Source organism: Thermobia domestica, chromosome 2 (genome assembly GCF_964235325.1).
Source record: "Thermobia domestica chromosome 2, izTheDome1.hap1.1, whole genome shotgun sequence".
NCBI classification, from domain to species: Eukaryota; Metazoa; Arthropoda; class Insecta; order Zygentoma; family Lepismatidae; genus Thermobia; species Thermobia domestica.
In genome coordinates this window covers 214,060,458-214,073,936 of record NC_137455.1, presented here as the reverse complement: position 1 = coordinate 214,073,936, position 13,479 = coordinate 214,060,458, and positions in this window count along the sequence as shown.

Sequence of the window (13,479 nt, the reverse complement as noted above, 5' to 3'; positions counted from 1 at the left end):
ACTCTTATTCTTTTATTGAAACAATATAAATCTATCATTTCCAGTCTAACAGTGATCAATATAGGTCAAAAACAACAATACGAGTATATAGAGAGGTATATTCAACATGGATTGAGATTTAAGAACAGGTTTCGTCTGCGCTCTTATGCCTACTTTCAGATCCCTCTACTATTCCTGGTTTTAGTATTGAATTGCAGTAGTTACGGAATTCTGCTGTAGTCGTACAACATGACATATAATTCACTTGCTATTACGTATAGACTTTTTTAATTTCTTTTCTTTTTTCTTTTTCTTTTTCTCTTTTCTGTTATTGAGATGACCATGGTGTCTTAGTGGTAGAGCGCTTATCTCTGGCATGTGGACGCCAGCCAATAAGTTTGTGGTGGACAACATCGTGTTTTCTATGGGTCTCCCGTTTCCTCCTACATTTCATTCCACCAATTCTTGCATCGCTGTCCTTTTGGTGTTGCTCTCCTTTACATTAAAGAGCATAATTGTGTGACGTCAAACTGAAATATTTCCTTTCATTTTTTGTTTCCTTTTTTTCTTTTTTCACTTATTACATGTCACTTTTAAATGTTGATGTTACTTTGCTTTGATTAATTTGATTCTTTTTTATATGAAATATTTATACTAGCATGTTAATGTTTTATGTAACGTACAATATAATAAACATACATATTGTCAACTTTGCTGTGTGTTCGCCTTGAGGGCACAAAAACGCAAACTTTAATATAAAAAGAAAGAACTATGATGTAACTATTGTTTCTGTGTATCCACAACCTACACTTTATTATTTGAGTCTTCTTTTCATTGTATATGTGGCACGATACGCTTTATATTTTCTTTGCAGGCAAACCGCTATTAGCAGAAACCTTGTGCTCGGCTGAAAATTGTTCTTTGTGTTTTCTTTCGGTACCATTTATCTGGGTTTCCTTCTTGGAGTTCTTCTTCTTTTTTTCGGTGTGGTTTGTTTCTGTTCAAAAACGTGGGACCTGATCCAACCTCCCCCTAAGAAAAAATAAAATAACCTCTTGTCGGAGAGATTTATGATATGTTGGCTTCTTGTGCGGTCAAAGACCAAAGCTAATGTCAGAAGCTACAAGAGATAACATAGTGTTTCTCCTTTAACGAAATAAACGCCAGGCTTCTTGAAGTTTGCCGAGCATAAATTTCTAACAATGAAAAAGAGAAACATGTACAACGTACTTGAAAAAAAAATCAGATGAAGTTTAATCTCTGAGCATTTTTCCTCTTCTTTTCTATTCATTCAATAGTGTAGTTGTTACTGTAACAGTACTAATAATAATATATAAGTAAAAGAGTGAAACGGAACATACTTTGTCTCGAAAGTTTACCCAAACTGATGTGGAGAGGACAAGAATAATAGTAGCAACAGCAAGCAGGCACGTGTGTGCGTAATTATTGATGAGAGAGGTGAAGAGTCCACAAAAGAGAGGTTAATGTTGTTGGTTAAAATAAAATTAGAGCACGGATTTCGCAACAGTTGAGAAGTTTGTTTTAACTTGGAAAAAGTTGTTCTGAAAGAAAGAAACCCCAGTACTCGTATAACAACATTTTCTTTCTTTTGTATACGGAAGTGTTGGACACTATATAGTTTTCTGTTTTTCATATGAAATATGAATAAAGTCTATGAAGATTTAATGTATGAATGTATTTAATAATAACAACAACAACAACAATAATAATAATAGTAATACATTTTATTGACTGTGATGCTACTCTAGCTTTACAAACTCAATTCAATGCAAATTCAATACTCAATCTTGAAGTAGAATATATGGGTCAATCCATCTGAAGTGGTCTAAAAATGGTGAAAGTGGTTGCTTAATCATCTTCAAAAATTATAAAAATTTGAGAATGAGTAATCTTGTGTATGAGAAAGTCAATAACACTATTCAAGCTGTCGTATGTATAAGTGTTCCTGAATGGCGGCCATCTTTATTGTCGGTGGAGTGCCAATTTTTTGCATTTGCAAATGTGTTCGAAACTACAGTTGCTCACGACGTATGAACCAGACGAACACCCAATAAAACCGAATGTTTAGAAGAGAGATTGAGGTACACGGATAATATATACTTTTGCTTCTAAATAAATATGCAGGGTTGCAAACCAGTAAATGAAATCACCAGATAAAGTACAGAAAATTAACACTTTTAAATAGAGATGCAAAAAAGCCGGCTTTTTTGAATCGATGGTTTTTTTCACATAAAAAGCCGGCTTTTTTGGGAAAAAAACGAGAATTTTGGAAATTTTGGCTTTTTTCAACTTCATGATTTTTCTATCTAAATAGCTTTCTTATAGTATATTCTATAGTTAGATAAAAATTCCATGACCTGAATGTGATATTTCGCTCTGAAATTCACCATCAAGATGGATGGAGCACATGTTTTACGAATTAAAGCTAACATGAAGAATGTAGTATTTGAGGGTAATTTTAGAGGCTTTTTAACTTTTGAGTTATCGACATCTTTTTTCTTCTCTAGTTTGTCATCCGTGTTTCATTTCTAAGAGCTTAGTACTCTAGCTTCTAACGCAGAAGTTAAACTTACGTTTTTCTATTTATCCGTCAAAGCGTACGTTTTTCAATATATCCGTCAAACCGTACTTCCACATTTCTGTTATACTGTAGCTGTGAAGTGATTTAGCAATAATTTTCCGGACACAACCTTGAATACCAATTTATACAAATAATCAGTAGCGGATTTAGAAAAGTACTTTAGGAGGGTTTTTTCTGATTGTTTCGTTTCCTAAAAAGTCCTAATTTTATTTGGGAAGTGCTTGAAGTTTATGAGTACAGGCATAACTAATATTTCGTTTCGTTTATATGTTTAGCAATAATCTTCCGGATACAACTTTAAAAATCATTTTATACTGAGAATCAGTGGCGGATTTAGAAAAGTATTTTGGGAAGGGTTTCTTACTAATGTTTAGTTTTTTTAAACATTCGTAATTTTTATTTGACGGGAGCTTAAAGTTTATGAGTAAAGGCATAAATAATAGATATTTCGTTTGTTGCAGACATTCCGTAACTTTGGGGAACGGGCTTCAGTCCGAAAGACCGCCCCCCTAACCTTCGCAAAACCGTCACTGCTGGTAATTAGTAATAATAACGATTTAAAAACAATAAAAAAGGAAGTCGCCCAACTCACAGTACACGCACTATTTCTACATTCACAGCAGTGGCGAAGGGTGCTAGTTTTAAGAGGGTAGGCCCAATGTAATATAATAATAATAATAATAATAATAATAATAATAATAATAATAATAATAATAATAATAATAATAATAATAATAATAATAATAAGCAAATTATCGATAGACATTAACAGTGGCGTATTTAAGGGGGGATTCTGGGCTTAAGACCCCCCCGAAATTGTATTTAATATATTAAAGTAAATGAAATATCTTGCAAAATTTTCACATTTCCAGGTACCAAATTAGCCAAGACTTCCCCGAAACAAAATCGTAAATACGCCACTGGACTTAAATATTTTACTACAGAAACCCAAGAAGACAAATTCACATGAATTTCACGTAATTGCAGACCATAGACAGCACTCATTCAACCCGAGCTGATCTAATTCGCCGTAATGCAATTAATTGTTTCAATTGGGCGTGATCGGGTGGGAACGATGGACTATCGCATTATCTGTGCTTCACAAGAAATATATGCTGTTTCGTCTACTTGTACTGAAACAAACTCTGTTTGAAAAATTTCGTTTTCATTATGTTGTTCAAAACACAACAAGCATTAAATCAAGTCATTTTGTATTTCACTTAATTCTGCTTTAAAACAGAATCAGACTTAAATATTTTTTCATACGCTGCTCTTTGTCAACACCTCTGTTTGTTCTATATTCAACACAGGTGTTGGCCTTCGTTCCTTAATAACACATTAATTTTCAAAAGACCACTGACATAAAGGATTCTTTAATAGGAATTATATTATGTTCATAATCTCCACTTACTGGAATTTTCTCTCATTCATTTTTGCAAATGTAAGAAAAAAAGTCACTCGCAGTATCTCAAGAACACACACTCTCTACTCAATTCTAATGAACTCAGCAAGTCTGATTTCGTACAGGTTTGCGTCAACGTAACGGAATAAAGGGGCATTAGTTTGCGATAATAGGCATAGCACCTTTAGAATTGCTTGTTCCAGCTTTTGCGCTGCGTTAGAGTCCGCAAAATTAAGCAAAGATGGTACAGAATGGGGTCCCACGTTGCCTTGCTCTTTATTTGTTTAACATATCGAATCGAAATCGAAGGTCTCGAGAGAAACGCTTTATGTAGAAACGAAAGTCGATAAGCGCTGAGGACGGCCTCTTTCGCAGGTTATTACCAACACGTTCTCTCGCGGGATTTTCTGAGTAGCTTGGCGGCATTTCTACTGCCGCCTGAGACACTGCTCGGTGAGCCTCCCAGCAGTGGTGCTAACTACGATTTCTATCGAAAAATGTTTTTTTGTTCAACTTATAAAACTATCCTATATTTTGTGTAAGGAAAATAAATTAATTATAAATTATAATTTCTGAAAGTAAATGGGTAGGCCGGGCCTCAGAGGCTCTTACGACCCTTCGCCACTGATTCACAGATGGAATGAAGAAAAGCTTTGTCAGAATGGTCGAATGCTGGTTGAATCCCGGACTTCCCGATAGAAGCACAAAAGCTAATCACTCAGTCATGTTTGTTGTGCAGTTGTATTTAGCTTAACTTAAATATATTCCGTAGTCTTTTTTTTGGGGGGGGGGAGTTCCGTAATGATATGTTGAATCCCTCTTGTTAAAAATTCAGAAAACTTGAGGATTGGGTAAACTGTGATGGTGGTTCTATAAAACTTAACTGTAGAATTTCAAGAATATACAGAACCAAAAGCTCTAGATGTGCAGCCTTTAAGTGTATCATATAAATCTAAGTATTTCTCTTATGTTTTATTTTAATTTTATTTTGTTTCAAAAAGAGGGTATGGAATATTTTGAAGTAAAATACTGCATACTATTTTGCTAGTTATTTGTGTATTCTTTAAAAAGAAGTGTTTACTTTTAGGGTTGGCTGGTTTACACCAACTTTTTTTTTTTTAATAACTGGTTTAAACCACAAAAATAAAAAGAATGAAAAATGCGAATCGTGTGAACTTCATGGTAACGTTTCCAGATATCAAACCACCTGCAATAGTTTTATTTCCCTTTCACCTTTTAATCAAGGTGTCCCATGTTCAATTCTCGTTCGAACCACAAACCTTCTTTCATGCGTAACCCAAGTAGCGGTTCGGAAGTCAGATTAAGCGAAAGTCTTCTCCTTGATAACCTCGGTTCGTAAGGATGTTAAGCCTAAATATACGAAACAAACCAAATTGTATATTTCTGCATGCCTAAATGCGTGTTGTTTCATAAAGAAGCCAATATTGCTTAAATATATTGATAGAAATTGGCAAAATTTATCGATTGCCTACGTAGCTTCCAACATTAGCTTGGATTGGACTTTCAATGATATCTACGTACCGGTACTAAATTTGTAATTTAATACCTCAGTTTTAGCGTACTGATTATGGTACGTTGACCTTTAAATTTTACATGCAAAGCAATAACAGGATTTTCCCGTTATTGTCTTACATTTCAAGTAATGACGGGATTACCCAATGGCTAGGGCGGGAGATTCTCAACTTAAGAAATTTACTGACAGCACTTCTTTAAGCTTATGGGAGTTCTTCCGGCATAACCCCGCTCTTGCATAATAACATCAAGGCGAAACAATCTTATTTCTGTGAATATGTAATATAAATACATAAAGCAAAAAATCTAAGTCAAAAAAGCCTGGTTTAAACCAAAAAAGCCTGGTTTAAACATCCCCAAAAAACTGGTTTTTGGCACTTTCAAAAACAACCACGGTTCTTGCCAACTCTGCTTACTTTTGTATATAGGAGGTTAAAAATTTCTTATTATATACATTGGTTAATTCTGTGGAATTCATAATGTAAATATGTTGAAGAAAAATTGTTTGAAATATTTTTTCGAAATTCATAGTTTATTTTCGATGTTTTATATTATTATCAGCATCAACCACTAATTAAATGATTTTTTGTGTTATAGAAAAGCGATACAAAGTCTGTTTTATCAATTTAAAGCAGTATTTTGAAAAAAGCCCAAAATTTCCCAAGCAAAAAAGCAAAGCAGAAAAAACCGAGTTTTTTTCCAAAAAAGCCGGTTTTTTTCCGAGCCCTTGCATCTCTACTTTTAAAGGAGTTGTATGTTGGAATAGCACAAAGTGGGAGGTTCATAAGTTTTGTTCTAAATACTATTGCATGTAAAGAGTCTGCAGAAATATCCACAGCTATGATACTACTGGTACTGTAGATTTATGGGAATCCGATAGTTGAAGTTTGAGATTTTGAGCCCTTTTTTAGGCGTAATATCTCAGGAGGGCAAAGTGCTAAAAATTGCTGTTTAGGCCACAAAGTAATTCTGTATGTGAATAAACTATTGCATAAAAATTAGGACTGACATTACATGAAAAAAATGAGGACATGGTAAAAACACGAAGAAAGCACTTGGGTGACAATGGTCGTAACCCGGAAAAATTTTAATGTTTGAATATTTTTCATGTTAGATCTCAAAAACTACGCATGGTTCAGCAATTGGGTCCGCTTTTGTTTGCGTTCAATTGTGCAATAGCTTGCGAGTGCTGTTTATTCCGTCTTTCTAGCTTCATGATCATTGTCACGTCTATATGGGAGAGGAGGTTAACTTCCACTTGCATCCACGACACCCTTCACCTAACTGGAATGCAGTATTAAGGCATTCAGTCTATCAGCAAAGTGTCATTGAAATCCAAACCCAGCTACGGAAGTTAATGTATTTGCGAGATTGCGTTATACAGGGTATCCAATATACAATGCAACCCGGAGTTTGGGATAGAACTTTTGAACCTGAAGCGCTACACAAATAATGGTTATACCAAAACAAGGCTTTGTTCATGCATATATTTATAAACTAGGAAGCAACGATTGAAGTACACTAGGAAACACACAGTGTGCCAGATGTAGCCAAAAGTGTAAATCATTTTTTTTTTCAAAACATGTAAATTGTCTCATAACTCATACGTATGGATGTTCTGTCGTTAATTTTCAGATTGTCTAGTTGGAGTAGCTTGGAAATTATGGAGCAGAAAAAATAATTTTTCATATCCACCGATAACTAATCGGGAGAGGCCTCTGTAAGGAAGAACTAGGAAAAACGTAGTTTTCATAAATTAACACTCTGAATTGGCAAGATTGTTGATGTTTCAGTGCATCAAAAGGTGTGTTAAGGATCTGTCTACATTATGCAATTCCTAAAAGGAATGAAAAAGAAACTTTGAAATTATCATGATAAAACTTTTACTTACATCCATACGGCAACACTGGTATTCATTTCTATGAGGCTACTTAAAGCAAAAGGCATACAAGAACAGTTCTCTAACTATACAAGATCTGGAAACGAATATTCGCAGTGCCATTGAGAATATTAACAATTCTACTCTTTGTAAAGTTGCTGCCAACATGGTGAAACGTGTGAACCAGAGTTTGAATCAAAACAGTGGACATTTCCAGCATTTGCTGTAGAGCTGATAACTCATTGCGTGGTAGTAACAGTGTTGCCGGGTGCATGTAAGTAAAAGTTTTATCATGATAATTTCAAAGTTTCTTTTTAATTGTTTTCAAGAATTGCATAATGTAGACAGATCCTTAACACATGTTTTGTGGCACTGAAAGATCAACAATGTTGCCAATTCAGTGTTAATTTATGGAAACTACGATTTTCCTAGTTCCTCCTTACAGAGGCGTCACTCCATTAGTTATCGGTGGAAATGAAAAACTATTTCTTCTGTTCCATACTTTCCAAGCTATTCCAACTAAACAAACTGAAAATTAACGACAGAAGATCTATACGTATGAGTTATGGGTCAATTTACATGTATTGCAAATAATAAAAAAAAAGATTTACACCTTCGGCTACATTTGGCAACACTGTGTGATTCCTAGTGTACTTTAATCGTTGCTTCCTAGTTTAAAAATATATGCATGAACAAAGCTTTATTTTGGTATAACTATTATTTGTGTATCGCTTCAGGTTCAAAAGTTCTACTATCCCAAACTCTGGGTTGCATTATATATTGGGCACCCTGTATATCGTCACATGAGAACCAGAGGAACGTAACTCCACTTTCGCAGGCTTACAGGCGAGAGGACAAAAATGTTATTCTCTTAGAAAGACGTGTTTTTAATAAGATGGTAAATGAGCTACATTACAACAGATGATCGACAAGGAGAACAGATGGCGTTACGTTCGATTTACACGAAGTGGGGCTTTCAAAATTATGTCCAAACATGAAAAAAATGAAAACAGCATTTTTGGAGTTACGTTCCTCTGGTTCTCGTGTTACGATATCATAGATAGATGTAAAGCAAGCTTGTGAACACAGTAATTTCCGTAACTTGTCTATAACTACGGTTACAATAGAAGAATATTATGAAAGATAGAACCTATTTCTCGGACGCTGAATCCATTTCTAAAAGTCATTACTCGTCATCACCACTGTTTTTGTAATGAAAGGACGTATTTAAACCGGAAGTACCAGTAAATTTCCAGTTTTGATAGATTTTGCGGCTGATAGTTGTATGTTCTCTAACCAACTCAAAAAAAGAAGAAGAAGCTTCTCCCTATCTATAACCATTCTTGTTCTATTTCAACCAACTTCGAGCCCTGAAACGATTGATTTCTAAATCTTCTAGTTTAAATAGAGGTTTAACAGAGGAGATGGAATATATCATTGGCAAGTTGAATCGATTGAAAAAACTCTTCGCGAAACCCTTTTCCTTTTCCTTTCTGCTCCATGGAAATCAATATTGAAACCGGTAGTAGTAGTAAATTTCAACCACTCTCTGTTTTGGTGGAATATTAGTGGTAGTAGTGACATCTTCTTTCGAGACACTGAATCGGTTGCAAAAGAAAGAAAAAACTCTTCTCGGTATATGTTACCCATCTTGTTCTATGTCAATAAACTTTAAAAGTGGATATTGTGGTTTTCTACTACTTCTGATCTGTATAGAGAGATAATGGAAAAGGTGAAGCCTACTCTTAGGATACTGAACTGATAGTAGAAAATCGAACCTCATTATCTCCTACAGCATTTGCTCTAAAGAAATCAGTATTGTTACCAGAAGTATAATAGTAAATTTGAGCCACTTCCCTTGTCGATATAGTGTTCCGGGTAGTCATCATATGTTGTCTCGAGACGCTGTTCGGTTTGAAAAAAGAGAAACAAACGCTTTCTCTGTCTGTTACCGTTTCCGTTCCATTGCTAAAAATATTGAAACCAATTTCAAACATTTCCGTTTTGAATAGAAGTTAAGGGAGGGGATGGAACTCATACTTAGGACAGAGATTTGGTTACAAAAAACCGCTTCTTGATACCTCTTACCGTTTCTTCTGATAACTGTCGACAGACAGACAGGTAAGCGGACAAAAATAGTAATTTGTGACACTTATGCTTAGCATAGTTTGGAAGTATAACAATAGTAATAATATAGGTGCATGAAAGTTTTAAGGCAACAAGTGTGACATATTTAGGAATAATCAGATAGAAGAATAATTTTAAAAGATTGTCAAATGTGCTTGATTTTATTATTCAAATTAGGGATGAGTGATCAAGAAGCTGTGAATCACTAATTTTCATTTATTACGAATTAGTATCCGTAATTCAGGTAACGAGATCTATGGTTAAGGTTTATTAGAAGAAGTTAATATTTTATGCATTTAACACTAATCTTGATATGTGGAGAACGTAATCAGAGTTTATGTTGTAACTTGTGATTGAGCTAGTGATCGTTGAATGTTGCAGTGTAAGTTATGCGAATAATACAGTAAGTCAACTGCTATTATAAGTTATTTGTCACTCGCTCTATCTAAGTATAGTTGCAACCATTGAAGTTGAACAATGCAAAGTAATTGGTATTGCTAATTAAGAAATATTATTAGGTAGAGAAGATATTTATTTACAAATAAGGCCTAAGAAGTCAGAATGTTCGCTGTCGCAACAATCAAGCAATTCATTCTGGGATTTATTTGACCATTTGCTTTAGCACTGTCCTTGTGACCTTAAACTATTGCGATCTAAACATGGTTTATGAATGTAGTAATCAAATAGAAGGTCAGCTTAGTATATTTAACTACCATCATCATAAAGTCTACTTCCAACTAGAAATAGTTATTTTAAATAATATAGTTATGGCAGATTTTGCCGCCCCATCCAAACACATATATGATAGAACCGGATCTGTCGATATTCACTGCTCAAAACAATATAATCTTGGACAGAGATGAATCTTACGTATCTTTCCATTTTCTACTTTCTCTCTTTGTCTCTTTCGTGATACTCCCTTTTGGCTGTATAGCTAGTTTATGTCTTCTTCGTGGGAGACCTAGGTTAGTTTTCCTGCGTGAGTTCATGTAGTTTGGATTCCACGTTCCGTATAACCTTGATGGCGAAAGATAGACTAAAGTTTAATAGTATCTGGTTAATATTTTTTGTGGCGGCAGAGTAATCAGAAACAACGAATTTTTAGCATAATGGGTGTACTGGGACAGCTGCTAAGTATAGGATAGAAAAGGAAGCGATATAGTCACTTTATCACTACAGTCATTACCCAATTAAATAAATAATCACATATAAACGAAATGAAAGCACTATGTGCTTTGAAGCAGAAGGAATACTCAAATGACTAAGATTAAACAGAAACTGCTCGGCGTATATCGCCGTGTACCCTCAATTACTGCCCTGACTTTGAATAACAAAACTGAACGTGAGTGTATATTTTGTTCAAAAGGACAAAAAACGGGAACATATATAATGCTTGGCATATATGTCGAAAGTTGACTATTCTTATTCGCCTACTCTAGGTTAAAAGGGATCTTTATTTGAGCGAGTTTGGGAAATCACCCTTCATAGAGAGGGAGCAACGAAGGCGTAGGTAAATAATGTTTCTTTGAATAGAAAAGTGAGACAGTTGGTTTTTGGACCTTCGCCCTCTTTACGTTGGAAAGTAAACTTTAGCAAAAAGAAGAAGAAGAAACAACCGCGCCAAGAGAGATTGGCAGCATTTTCTAAAGATGTGGGTATTCGTGAGGAAGAAGGATGTGTGATGTCTGTGTGTGATAAAAAAAAAGAAAAAAGAAAGAAGAAGATAGGAAGAAAACTTCTTGACTTCTGGTCGATACTGTATCTCACGTGACAGGACTCACGAAGGAAGTGATTATCAGTTGAGTCTGTTTCTCCTACAACATCAAGCCTTCAAAGCCTACCCGTTTAGAGGAGGAAGAGAAAAGAGGGGTGATATTTTGGCCGTGAGGGAGAACACCCTCTCTGGTATGGAAAAATCGAATCTCATTTAAAATTTTAAAGGAATGTTATATAAAAGTACTGTAATAGGAAATCTAACGTATCTACTAGCTTAATTCCGCAATGCAAAAGGAAATCAAGGTTCAATTCCAAAGGAGAAAACAGTATTGGTGGAAATAAATGAGAACCATTATCTGTAACGAAATACGAAATACGAGTATCAAGATGAATTATCTCACATCGTTGCAAAAGCTATAAAGATATTTAAGTTGGCATACACGATTTATATTTCAATTAGATATTGTTGGAATACGCATCTTAATGAAAATTTCAATGTTTAATTTGTTTATTTTAACATCAATGTTAAAATAAGAGAATCCTGAGTAGAATATTTATTCTGCCAGAATGAAATCAGGAGCTTGATTTCATGCCATTCCAATGATCAGATTTTTATGTAGTATTCTAAATATAAAATGTTGATAATTAGGTTATGGGAAACTGTTCTTCAAAAATTTGTTTTCAGTTTTAATGGTTATGTTTTTGTTACTTTAGTTCTCTTTTGATACGATTTACTTTGTTTCAAACTTTACTATTTACTAAAGTTTATATTTTAGACCGTTAACTAGGCAAATAATTACAGTGTTGTAGCGGATTAGAATAAAAATAAGAAAGGTTTCTTAAGCACAGCAACACCGATGCTTTTCATTTTCATATATTTCCTTGTTGGCATTCAGTTATTATTAAGAAGTAATGCAACATAGCTCCTAAGATATTTAGTAGTAATTGATTTACAAACTGTTATTTTATCCGATATTAATAATAAAAATGTGTATTATAGAAATAGAAAAGATCAAGATTAGAACTTGCTTTATTTCTTACCGTTCCTAGAGGCATTATCAATAACTGAATTTGAAAATCAAACCACCAAACTAGCCTTTAAAAAACTCTAAAAGAAGTTGCTAATTTATAGTTCTTAAGATGGATGTCATATACTATTACTACTAATACTACTAATGCTACTACTACTACTACTACTACTACTACTACTACTACTACTACTACTACTGCTACTACTACTACTACTACTACTACTAATAATAATAATAATAATAATAATAATAATAATAATAATATGAAGATTTGTTGTTACAAATTTACCTCCTTCAAACAAAGCTCAAAGCAAAGTAATGACGTCCATGAGTATCTGATAGTGAAATTACGATGTTCTTGAATTGTCATGAATTTAAAAATTGTTCCGTACTTCATGTTAATAATAGAAATTTTGTTTCTGTTAATACGAAACGAGATTAAATAAATTGCGGAATAATATCCGAAACGAAACATGGAATTAATCTTCGTTTAGAAAAACAATCTATGTTAAATAACTTGACAATGTCTGTTAAAATAAATGTAGGGGGATACAAGGCTGAGATCCTAATATTTTCATATACAATGTACAGTCACCCACATAAGTATCTCCCCAATCTCAGTGTGCTAAGATCCATTAGGTCGGATCTACCACTTTTGTTGGTATTAAACACACCGTAATAGATATAATTCAACGTAACGCATAACATTTCAAGCAGCCAATGACAGTTGATCAGCGTGTGAAGCAAGAAAACAGGCTGTGGATCTGATGTTGACGCACGGAAATATCTCTCCATTTTAAGATGAAATTCTACTGCTTAGAGCATGTTGTTTAATGAGAGACTTGTATTAATGATATCATTATTGTGTGTACAATATATTATTTCATTACGTACTTCATATGGGAACACTGATCATACATGAATTAGAATATTGTTAAAATAATATTAAAATAATAGTCCAGTAACGATTGTAGGAAATAAGTATGTAAATCTGTGTCTACATATATTACCATACACCATTTTCCCGTCATTTTGGTCACTCTAATAAATCTTTCCTTCTCTACACGATAAGATCTTGCTTATTACACTGAATATGCATTAAACTGGAATTGAACCATGTTAAAAGGTTGCACTTGTCGAGATTCCTCCTTCTGTGAAGAAATCAAAAGTAGCAACGACTTACCTACAACAACCAATCACTTGATGTTAC